Source organism: Labeo rohita, chromosome 13, assembly GCF_022985175.1.
Source record: "Labeo rohita strain BAU-BD-2019 chromosome 13, IGBB_LRoh.1.0, whole genome shotgun sequence".
In the NCBI taxonomy this organism is placed as follows: Eukaryota; Metazoa; Chordata; class Actinopteri; order Cypriniformes; family Cyprinidae; genus Labeo; species Labeo rohita.
Window position 1 is genome coordinate 29,145,400 of NC_066881.1, and position 13,032 is coordinate 29,158,431.

The following is a 13,032-nucleotide window of genomic DNA, read 5'->3' on the forward strand; positions in this document are numbered from 1 at the left end:
CAGTGGTTAGACCTTGGCCTACACACCCTCAGATATTTCTGTCTCTTCCTCGCTCTGCTGCTCTCCCGCCTCACACACAAAAGACAGAGAGAAGCAACAGCATGAGCAGTGAGACACAAAATGCAAAGTCAGTAACTCACCCTCACCCGTATGACTTTCTTCTGTGTAACACAATGAGGTTTTTTACGTATATCTCAGCTATTCTTTTCCATTTACAATGTAAGCAGACACCAAATACTGTATGTCAGACTCCAAATATGACAAGAGCAGCATAGAAGTATTTGATTCATTGTGAAATATTATTACCTGTTTCCTATTTCAGTATATTTTAAAATGTAATTTATTTTTTTGATACCAAAACGGAATTTTTAGCATCATTACTCCAGTCTTCAGTGTCACATGATCTTATAAAAGTCACTTCAGTGTTTTACAACATTCACATAATCATCACATGATCATATCAAGGACTTTGAAGGGAATTCTCAGCAGATTTGTGTTTGTAGCACGTGGATATAAGTTGCTAAGGGACTTTTCTTTCACGACTTTGAAAGAGCCACATGGATTTGCACATGGTAAAGCATCTGTTTTCTTTTACATGAACACTGAATGACGGATCAGTCGGAATGTGCTTCACACACGCCGAACAGCTGCAGACGAGACTCGACGCCATCCAGAATGCAGCTTCCTGATGATGTAACAGATACAAAGCTAAGCAAAAGTGATTTGGGTGAGCCAAAGGAGATTCAGACAGACCCTCTGGGGCTTTTGTGGGTACAGCAAATTGCAAGATAATGGTAAAAATTTTAAGACAGTACGTCACAACCATCTGCCTGTCCAATCATAAACAGCAGTCTATCAAAACTAACAAGACTTTTTTTTTTCTCCATCATTCTAGACTGGTGCATCACATGGGAGAGTTGAAATATCACATGGGAGTGAGTAACTGATAACAGTCATTTCATTTTGGGGTGAATTATCCCTTTTAATAAAGCACTGATAGAAATAAAGCACTGCTTTGTATGTTTCATGTTTGAGCTAAACCCTATAAAGCCTACTGTACAATATTTGATCTAAATCTACTACAGAGGTCTTCTGCCTCTGAATTTTTTATTTTATGTTTTTAAGCAAGCAACAGATTTTATAATAATAAAATAAATCTTAAAAAGCGAAGCTTCACCGAGCGCTTGTCCTAGTGAAAAATGAATATATTAAAATGTATTTAACCCTTTAACTGTCACACCCATTTTTCTAACACAGACATAAAAATGCATTATCCAGACTTAAATTTTTATAATTCATGAATGAAAACATTTTGTAATTTGATTTTAATGTACATTTTCCATGGTAATGCAATGTCTGATTTTAAAATGCCTTTCAAAGGACGAACTTTGAGATTTTAAGTTTTGAACGGATTTCTTATGATTTCTAAAGCACGATAGGGAAAAAGGCAATGAAGAAAGTCTTTTGTGACAAAGGTGTTATGATGCAGATTTTTTTAAGTTGCACTCTTGACATATATTAATCTATTACTTTTCCTACATAATTTGTAACACAAAAATATGGTAAAATATCTATTTAGGAGTCTTAGACCTTTCCAACGATGTATAGTTGTATAGTCATGAACTATATATTTACTGACATATATATATATATACTGACTTTGATTTTGAATGGTATAGTGTATAATGTTACAAAAGCTTTTAATTTTAAAAGATCTTATAAATGTTTCTCGAACAGAAAATCAGCATATTGGAATGATTTCTGAAAGATCATGTGACACTGAAGACTGAAGTAATGATGCTGTAAATTCAGCTTTAATCACAGGAATAAACTACATTTTAAAACATATTCAAATAGAAAACAGTTATATTAAATAGTAAAAATATTTCAAAATTTTACTGCTTTTGCTGTACTTTGGATCAAATAAATGCAGGCTTGGTGAGCTGAAAAACATTAAAAACATACTGTTCAAAAACTTTTGACTGGTAGTGTATTTAGGTTTCAGAATTTAATTAACTTAATGTTGGACATTCCTGTCCTCATGTGTACGTATTTACTGATGCAAGAAGTCCTTTTGCGTGGTCAGATGTGTGGGAATGAAGTAATAATTTCTAGATTTTGTTTAAAATTCATCATTAAATGAAAAGCAATATAGTCAGACTCACCAGCAGGACGCTGTGAGAAAAATCTGCTCAAATTGGCTGCTGGTGCACAGAGATAAACAGTATGTCAGATTACAGGAATGCAATTCATGCTAGACCATAAACATCTGGACCCCTCTGGATCTTCTTTGGTTCATTTCACATCATCCAACAGATAAACACCTACTTGGTTCTACCATGTGAATGTAGTTTCTTAGGAAAACAAACTATCAAGTGCAATGTAAATGCAGTAAACATCTGCGTAATTAAATGAGTTAAGCAATTATTGGTTTCAGTTTATTTTACATACTTCACTGCCAAACTGATTTTTTAAACATAAAACTAACAAAAATGAGAAAGGTTTGCATTTAAAACTGGGAACACGTTATGATGTGATAAGAAAAATAAACAATTGTTACTTATTAAATAAACAATGATACAAGATACATTCTCTGAAAACTTAAGGACATTTTCATTGGGAAACATCATGAAATACTGATTCTTAAAAGCTCACATCTCATTCATTTAGAGAATAAGGTCATAAATCAGTTTGTCAAGCTGAAACTGGAAGTACTTTAAACTGCCTCACAGAATTCAGCCATCGGAAGTTTGTCAAAAGTGCTGTAAACAAAAAAACGTTATGACGTACAATGAAGAGTAAATATTTAAGATATTTCTCTATTCATGGTCACTGATCAAATAAGCATTTTTAATGCACTGACCATGTGACTCCTTTGTACAGATGGTCAGATGTTTTTATTCTATTGACGCACATGATGCTGCAGTATCCAGTGGTTGTATGCGGTCACATGTTCAGTTCAACCACACACGCTCCGGAGCAGCTGTCTTCCACGCGCTCTGCGGCTCTGCGTGTGCTCCTGACAAACGCTCAGTGACCGTTGATACAGTGAATGTTCAAGTATCTGTGGCATGTAGCCTGCCCTCGACCCCTCAAGCATGCGCACACACACATTTTACAAGTTAAGTGTAGAGTGTTGATCGGACACAGACACACTGAATTCATGGCTGAAGGGGTTTATATCATAAGACTGTAGATTGCACATGTTCCTTTGCTTTGTTATGGTGCTTGCATGTTTAAAAGCAAGCATCTCAGTAATGCTTTACAATAAGCTTCCATTTGTTAAGTTTAGATTTTTTTTATAGTTCATGTTAAAGGATTAGTCCACTTCTGGAACAAACATTTACAGATAATTTACTCGCCCTCTTGGCATCCAAGATGTTCATGTCTTTCTTCAGTCGTAAGAAAGAAATTATGTTTTTTGGGGAAAACATTTCATATAGTCCATATAGTGAACTTCTATGGTGCCTGCAAAATGCAGTTTAAATGCAGCTTCAAAGGGCTCTAAATGATCCCAACCAAGGAAGAAGGGTCTAATCTACCGAAACGATCGGGTATTTTCTATTAAAAAATTACAATTTAGAAACTTTTAACCCCAAATGCTCGAAAAACTCCCGTCTCATTTTCTCCTCCAACTTCAAAATCGCCCTACATCGCTGTTTTTGTAAAGGGCGATTGACCTTCTTTGCACTTCCACTTTGTAACTTCTGTCGGTACTTCTGCAGTGATGTAGGGCGATTTTGAAGTTGCAGGAGAAAATGAGATGGGACTTTTTCAACATACCCTAACTGTATTAACCTGGATTACAAAGTATGCATACGCATGGCAGAGCTAGACAAGCTTGGGATCGTTTAGAGCCCTTTGAAGCTGCAATTAAACTGCATTCAGGAAGTTCAAACTCACGGACACCATTGAAGTCCACTATATAGAGATAATTCCTGAAATGTTTTCCTCAAAAAAACATGAACATCTTGGACGACAAGGGGGTGAGTAAATTTTTGTTCTGGAAGTGAACTAATTCTTTAACTAAAGTAGTAAAATATTAGTTAAGTGTAGTTTCTGCATGTACTAATGCATTATTAAAATTTGTTCAAGGAACATTTCACCCAAAATTTAAAATGTAATAATCTTCAGGCCATTCAACATGTACAGTGCATGAGTTTGTTTCATAATCAGAACAGATTTGGAGGAATGTAGCATTACATCACTTGCTCACCAATGGATCCTGTGCAGTGAATGGGTGCCGTCAGAATGAGAGTCCAAACAGCTGATAGAACAACATGATCTCATGAGAATTCGTATGTATTTTACGTAAAAATGTGGTTTACAAAACGCACATTTACTTACATTTTCACAGGCACCAAAACATACATTACTGATATATTTTCAGCATTTTAACATAGCTAAAACGACACCTTTAACGCCACCTAAAATATAAATAATGTATCTATGAATAACTTTACAGACTTGAATATTGAAATCGCAGCATTAATTTTATTATTATTGTATTCAGTTGTCATATGGCATTATGCTTTCAATTGCATTATTAAATAAAGCTTACTTATTTACTCAAATACAAAATATTTTGGTCTATTACATTTTTTATATTTTTATATTCGCTATAAAATAGGGAGGTTTAGGTTTGGGGTAAGGGGTCCAAAAATCTAAATCACTTATCAATACAATTATAAAAATGATACGAGTATAGCAACATAACAATTTTTACGTTTTAAACATTGCAATATATCCAAATTGTTTTTGTAAACATTACCTACCAATACCTACATATAAACAATAAGACCAGTCTATAAAAACATCACAATAATTCACAAGATATCCACACGACTCCAGTCCATCAATTAACATCTTGTAAAGCAAAAATCTGCATGTTTGTAAGAAACAAATCCATGATTAAATAAAGCAATAACCCAAGAAGCCGTGGTTTACAGTGAATTTACAACAGCTAAGGGGCGTTGTTGGGCACAAATAAATTCACTGTAAACCACGGCTTCGCGGGGCTTATTGCTTTTATAAAACGGTTATTCCATATACGTAGTAAGGTTTCACAAAAAACAGAGCAAATAAAGTGTAATGATATAAATAAAAACACTATTCTTCCGCCAAACAGTGTTGTTCCTTAGAAACAGTTCTGGCTGCAACAAAGTGGTTGTTTAGCTGTATGTTTATAGACTAATTTACAACAGCTTCAAACACGGCTCAACCAATCAGAATCAAGGACTGGAACTACCCGTTTTATAAATGTTTTTTAACTTCAAACCACTATTTTTGGCTACAGTATGTGTAATATGAGCATGATTTAATGCTAAATTTCTTCAGATCAATAAAGAAACAAACTCACGCACATCTTAGATGGCCTGAGGGTAAGTGAATTTTCAGCTAATTTAAATTTTTGGGACAACTGTTCCTAAGAAAGTTAAATAAATACTGTAAAAAATATTTTACAGCCACAGTTCACCCAAAAATGAAAATTCTGTTATCATTTACTCACCCTCATGTTGTTTCTTTCTTCTGTTGAACACAAAAGGAGATATTTCGAAGAATGTTTGTGTCCAAACAATTGCTGGTAGCCACTGGAGAAAAAAGTCAATGGCTACCAGCAACTGTTTGGACACGAACATTGTTCAAAATATCTTCTTTTAGAAGCTTAGAACAGCATGAGGTTGAGTAAATGACAAGTTTACCTTTTTTAGATAAACTATTCCTTTAACTTTGACATGCATTTAGTCCTGCCTCAAACTGATGATACCTCAATATTTATATTATCTTATATAAAAAACAAATGTAATATTTTATTTCATTTGAATTTCTTTATGTTTGGGAGTGGGAAACATGTTTGGCTGTAAGGAGTACTGGCATGGATTTGAATAATCACTTTGGAAATCCTAGGAGTTTTAGTATAAGTTCGAAACTAGTGGGATGGGAGTTTTCTGATGGCCATCTACTCCTCTTTGGAATGTTATTTACTGACTATGCTGATAAAGAATGACTTTACGAATTTTCTGAAGGGAGTGACATGCTATTTCCCTATGGGACTAGGGAAAAAAGAAAAAAAAAAAACGTTTGGAATTTACAGATAAGGACTGCTAAATAATTATGGGAAACTAATTATCTCTCTTAGCATACAACGACAAGTAGAGCATCCCAAAAGTAACCTCATATCTGGGATAAGAACATTAGTTGAATGCAGGTAGAAATTCACATCAAATAATTAATGATAAATACTAAGTGGAAAGAAGCCACTTAGGCTTAGGCCTCTGACCATAACCTGATCCCAGACCTGATCTAATGAAAACCAGACTGTTTCCAGGACCAACAGGATACATAATCTACAGGTCATTCCCTGGACCACAAAACCAGTCTTAAGTAGCACGGATATATTTGTAGTACACTCTTAAAAATAAAGTTTCTTCACGATGCCAAAGAAGAACTTTTTTTTGTCTAAATGGCTCCGTAAAGAACCTTTAGCATCTGAAGAACCTTTTTGTTTCACAAAAGGTTCTTTGTGGCTAAAAAAGGTTCTTCAGATTATAAAAAGGTAAAACAGAGATGGTTCTTTGACTGAATGGTTCTTTGTGGAACCAAAAATAGTTCTTCTATGGCATCGCTGTGACAAACCTTTTAAAGCACCTTTATTTTTAAGTGTGTAATAGCCAAAAAAAAAAATCATTGTATGGGTCAAAATGATCGATTTTTTTTTTCTTTTAAGCCAAAAATCATTAGGATATTAAGTAAAGATCATGTTCCATGAAGATATTTTGTAAATTTCCTGCTGTAAATATATCAAAACCTAATTTTTGATTATTGATATGCATTGCAAAGAACTTCATTTGGACAACTTTAAAGGTGATTTTCTCAGTAGTTTGATTTTTTTGCACCCTCATATTGCAGATTTTCAAATAGTTATATTTCACCCAAATATCCTAACAAACCATACATCAGTGGAAAGTTTATTTATTCAGCTTTCAGATTATGTATAAATCTTAATTTTTAAAAAAAAAATATTGACCCTTATGACTGGTTGTCTGGTCCTGGGTCACATATGTCCTAATATACTAGATAAAATATTAGATTCACTATTTGTAGGATGGGAATTATAATTATAATTTTGTCGTAATTTTTGTTATAAATATAATGATGTTGACGTTGTCATGTCCCATCATTTCTAACATGAAAAACTGGCAATTATTTAAGAAATTTTGTTTTGTTTTGATTTGTTTTGTTTTGAATATTGTTTACATTTTTTCTGTCTTTAATATCACCTTCCATTTTGTCATTTTTCCTTAATAGTTCCTTAATGACATCATCCTACTGGAAGTGACATCATTTTGGAGGGAAAACAACAGCACATATATCAGTAAGTATTATCAATGGATTTGATGAATTCTGCAATGTTTTGTGGTTCTAATTGACTTCTGTCACTCTAAATTAGTCACACTGTTTCATAAAATTACAGAAATTTGCATGCAATTATTAAAAAATTGTATATATATATACAGTGGCATGCGAAAGTTTATGTGAAAATGTAAATAATTTTAACAAAATAAGAGAGATCATACAAAATTTTTTGTATTTTTATTTTTTTGTTATTTTTTAAAATGTTATTTTTTATTTAGTACTGTCCTGAGTAATATTTTACATAAAAGATGTTTACATATAGTCCACAAGACAAAAAAAAATAGCTGAAATTATTAAAATAACCCCCTTGAAAAGTTTGGGAACTGAGGGACTCAAACACAACTTTTAAAAAAGGGTCAAACATTCACTGATGCTCCAGAAGGAAACACGATACATTAAGAGCCGGGGGGTGAAAACTTTTTGAATTTGAACATCAAGGTAAATTATACTTAATTTGTCTTCTGGGAAACATGAAAGTATCTTCTGTTGCTTCCGAAGGGCAGTACTACATTTAAAAAAAAAAAAGATATTTCAACAAAATAAGAAAAATTTGGACATCTTCATCCTGTTCAAAAGTTTTCACCCCCCAGCTCTCAATGCATCGTGTTTCCTTCTGGAGCATCAGTGAATGTTCAAACCTTTTTTAATAGTTGTGTTTGAGTCCCTCAGTTGTCCTCAGTGTGAGTCTGAGCAATTATAAGAGCATGTTTCTGAAAGTCTGGCTTATTCTGCTGTATAAATACATAAATTACAACACAAACTTTTTTAAAAAGTTAAAGCGTTCAAAACGGACTGCATTACAGGAATGACCCCAGAACACAAAGACACAGAGCAAAAATAAATCCACTCTGAAAGACATGTGTGGCCACTAAAGTTTAGACAGAAATGCTCCTACATATTTTAGAAACCTCAGCTATACAATACGCCTACTGTATTTATTATTCACCTAGCCAAGAATGTGACCTATGTGGATACTTTCCCCATCTGTATTTATTTATGTTTAACATATATTCCAACTCCTGATTCTAAAATACAATGTTGTGTCCTCCTCATGCAGAAGTGCATTCTGGGAACTGACAGCAGTCAGACCCTTTAATCAGCACGACTCCCACTCTGTGACCGCGCACGCCCTGTAATAAACTCTGCGTGTGCCGCCTATTCTCATGGAATAAATAGATGCGTTCTGGGGCTGTTCTTTCTGGCCAGTTCTTTTCACCATACCACACACTGATTACAAGACGACATGCTTCCGGAAATGGCTACTGGAATTCTTTTGGGAACAGAGAACGGACTCTCTTCATTAGCCTCCATTATTTGAAACGGAAGTGACGCTAAAACAGTTTTCACTCAGAAATTGTTAAATTTCACACATGAAGAAACAGCAAGTAACGCATTGAATTAAAGGCCTATTTCAGCCAAAAATTAAAATACTGTCATCATTTACTCACCCTCATGATGTTCCAAACCTTTATGAATTTCTTTTTTCTGTTTAACCAGTAACCAAAAAGTTGCTTATAGCCACTGACTTCCATAGTAAAGGAAAAAATACTATGCAAGTCAATGGCTACCGGCAATATTTAAACATTCTTTTGTGTGTGTGTGTGTGTGTGTGTGTGTGTGTTTAACAGAAGAAAGAAACCTTTGGAACCTGAGAGTAAGTAAATGACAGTATTTTTATTTTTGGGTGAATTATGCCTTTAAGGAAAGCACAACCTTTAAGTGTTTGGAGGTGATCTGCCTTCAGGGACCAATGTGTAAACAGTGAAAGTAGGAGGCTGAGAACATTTTGTACATGAACTGAATGAAAAGGAATAACAGTTTCAACATTGTGCAAGTCTACCTCGACTTTTGTCCGCATTAAGTTGTTTTTTTTTCTATTTATACTGTTGAAGCCGATAATAGTGCCTTTCATATTAGCTTTCACTTTGTTTTTCATGTGTTAAACAGGTCTGAGATGCCAAAAGTCGGCAGGATGTGTAACCACATACGATGCCTGGCTTAAAAACAGCTTAAACGAGCCTATAATTAGTTTCTGATCTCAGCTGATCTAACAAGTTCCCAAAACCCCTCCGAAACCAGCAAAACACACCAGTCTTGCTAAGACTAGCAAGAAATCTATAAGACATTTTTAAGAGGACAGTGTTGCACAATGTGTGTGGCATTATATTTGGAACTAAAACACTACAAACATCGACAGTACAGAAAACATCGTCCACTTGATACTTGCGGTTTGCTTTATTTCACTTTTTTTCCTACCGTTGGAGAGGAAGGTGGAAAAATCGTGACCCAAACAGAACCTCAAACAGCCCCTTACTCACTTTCAAAAGCATCAGGACATTTTTGAAAGGTCAGAAAAATAAAAAAGAGCACGTGTGATGTAACTGCTTGGAAATGCCGAAATTCATTAAAAGAAAATAAGATGGAAAGTTTTGTAAATATTTGCTTTTGCTTAGAGGAGCAAGTAAGAGTAAGATCAGTGCCCAGTGCTTTAACCACACAAATCAAAGCACAAGACAATGTCCGCACTGTTTATTTGAAAAGTTTATCCTCTCTAGCAACATCACTGACACATTTATTTATACAGTCAACAACTCTCCAACAAGGAGAATTGTTAAATTGTTGGAGTTAAGCTTTTGCTTTACTTGCTCTCTACAGAAGCAGGACATCTGAAACTTTATAACCCCAGGTTAAAGCCACTTAAACCCTGGGTTAAGCGATGTTCATCACCTCTGGAAGTTAATACCTTCAACCCTGGTTTGTAAAGCCAGGATCCACAGTAGAGTTAGCAAAGCAAATTACATTTACATGCAATCACTTTGCATGCTTTAGGTTATATTAATGTCACTTACAAAGGGGAAATTTCAAAAGCAATATTGTATAGAAACAGCCACAAAAAGTACAAAAGTTGAAGCCAAAGGTTTACATACACCTTGCAGAATCTGTAAAATGTTAATTATTTTACCAAAATAAGAGGGATCATACAAAATGCGTGTTCTTTTTTATTTAGTACTGACCTGAATAAGATATTTCACATAAAAGATGTTTACATATAGTCCACAAGAGAAAACAATAGCTGAATTTGTAAAAATGAAAAAAAAAAAACCATACGCTTGATTCTTAATACTGTGTTGTTATACCTGATTGATCCACAGCTGTTTTTATGTTTAGTGATAGCTGAGTGCTTTGTTTGACCTGAACAGTTAAACTGTCTGCTGTTCTTCAGAAAAATCCTTCGGGTCCCACAAATTCTTTGATTTTTCAGATTTTTTGTGTATTTGAACCCTTTCTAACAATGACTGAATGGTTTTGAGATTCATCTTTTCACACTGAGGACAACTGAGGGACTCATATGCAACTATTACAGAAGGTTCAAACACTAACTGATGCTTCAGAAGGAAACACAATGCATTAAGAGCCAGGGGGTGAAAACTTTTGAACAGAATAAAGATGTGTACATTTTTCTAATTTTGCCTAAATATCTTTTTTTAGTACTGCCCTTCAAAAGCTACAGAAGATACTTACATGTTTCCCAGAAGACAAAATAAGTTGCATTTACCCTGATCTTCAAATGCAAAATTTTTTTTCTGTCCCTGCCCCTGAACCCATAATAATTACATTACGAGTCCCTCAGTTGTCTTCAGTGTGAAAAGATGGATCCCAAATCATACAGTCATTGTTGGAAAGGGTTCAAATACACAAAAATGCTGAAAAACCAAAGAATTTGTGGGACCGGAATTTTTTTTCTGTAGAACAGCAGGCAGTTTAACTGTTCAGGACAAACAAGGGACTCATGAACAACTATCACTAAACAAAAAAAACACAGCTGTGGATCATTAATGTAACAACACAGTATTAAAAAACAATAATTTCTCATAATATAATTCAAGATATAATTTGTTTTGGGTAAATCTAACAGGCTTTGGTCACATTGATCTGTTATTTGTTCCAGAGCAAATCATTTTAGCTTAGGGAAAATCTCATCACATTATATTTTATTTAAATTTATACTACGCGGCTGTTAAATGCTTGAGTCTGAACATTGTCAACATGATACATCCATCACATCCAATGTATGAAATGACTAATAGTTGCTTTTTCTTCTTTTTCAGGTTTCTCACAGCATTGCTGTCTGTGTAATACCTCAAAACCTCTGACAGCAGAGGAAGTGACTTCAGTGGCAGCAGTTAGTCAGCTCTCAGCTCTCTCTTTTCAGCGACCAAAGGCTTTCACAGGCTCTGATTGTTCTGTGTTCCAAAACAAACTAATTTGAAACTGGGAAAATCAGGTAATTCTTTCACAAACATCACCACATTTCCAACACTAAGTCTGCTCTCATGTGAACTCAAATAGTATCTTTTGGTGGGAAGAACTGGAGGTGTTTCTTTCAGATTCCTCTAAACGCTAGTGTCTACAAGCTTTATATGGTGATTGCAGCTTGGCAAACATGAGGACAATGCTCCGTATTCTTCCTGCGACCATGTGCTCTCCACATGTGACATCATGCCCACAAACACACAGAAAGACTTCATTCAGAAAGCTTGTTGTCAAATAGGGGCTGTTTTACTTAACCGAATGATTGTTCAGATTTAACAGACCATCCAGAAGTGTAAGATCCTACAGGAAACACGGTCGACTTCTCCGTGGGCAGCCAATAAAGGGTCATGTATTACAGAGGAGTATGGCACTGGATCAAGAAGCAGATGTTCTCAAGGAACACACATACTGTATGCATACCTTGTACTCTAAGTTGTTTTGGACAAAACCCACAAGTAAATTTAGTTCTGACATCATGCATATGATGTTTTAAGTGCCTATACAACTTTATTTTAAAACCTACACTGCAAAATAAGAACTTGTTAATGAATCTTAATTGGTCTTTTTTTACATTTAAGTTACATTTTTAAGTATCCACCATATTCTTCAACACAGAAGTAAGCCTATGGGCGAGACTTCCGATATATTAGCCGCTATAGGGAAATAACAAGAAGAATAACAACATGCAGTAAACATTAAAAATGTCTGCACTACAAACCAGTGTGTTCATAATTAAGATAATACATTAAAATAATATGGTGAGACACCAGTTTGCAATATCAAGCAGCAAAACTAGCTGTTTTGTACAGCTAAAAATAGCTGGACACAGATGAGCCCGGATACCAGACCCATAAAATTTATGCCCACTCTTATGGGAAAAATAAGGTGGATAATTAAAAAAATAATAATAATGACAACAGAATACATTTACTTGAGAAATTTACTTAAGAATTTAGGACTTGTTTTCAGATAAAAGATTTTTAATAATATAAGTGTTTTTTTGTTTTTTGTTTTTTGAATAAAAATAATAAAAAATAATAATAATAAGTTAATTGCAACTTAACCTTTTTTATCTTGACTTTTTTCTCAGAATTGTGTGATATAAACTTGCAAGTGCAGGTTAAGTCATATAATAAATTGCAATTTTTGTTCTAAAGTCAGAATTGCGAGATATAAACTCACAATTATGAGAAAAAAGTTACAACTGCAAGACATAAACTCACAATTTTGACTTTTATTCTTAGAATTGTGAGTTAATATCTCACAATTGTGACTTTTCTTATATAAATGAGCAATTTTGAG

General features: G+C 34.3%; 1 long non-coding RNA gene across 1 annotated transcript; it reads left to right on the forward strand.

Annotated features, from left to right (window-relative positions):
• The first annotated feature begins 578 nt into the window (after window positions 1–578).
• On the forward strand, window positions 579–7,376 carry LOC127174926 (uncharacterized). Its single transcript, XR_007828926.1, has 3 exons — window positions 579–794; window positions 896–935; window positions 7,309–7,376. It is a non-coding gene; the product is annotated as an uncharacterized LOC127174926 (long non-coding RNA).
• The last annotated feature ends 5,656 nt before the right edge of the window (window positions 7,377–13,032 follow it).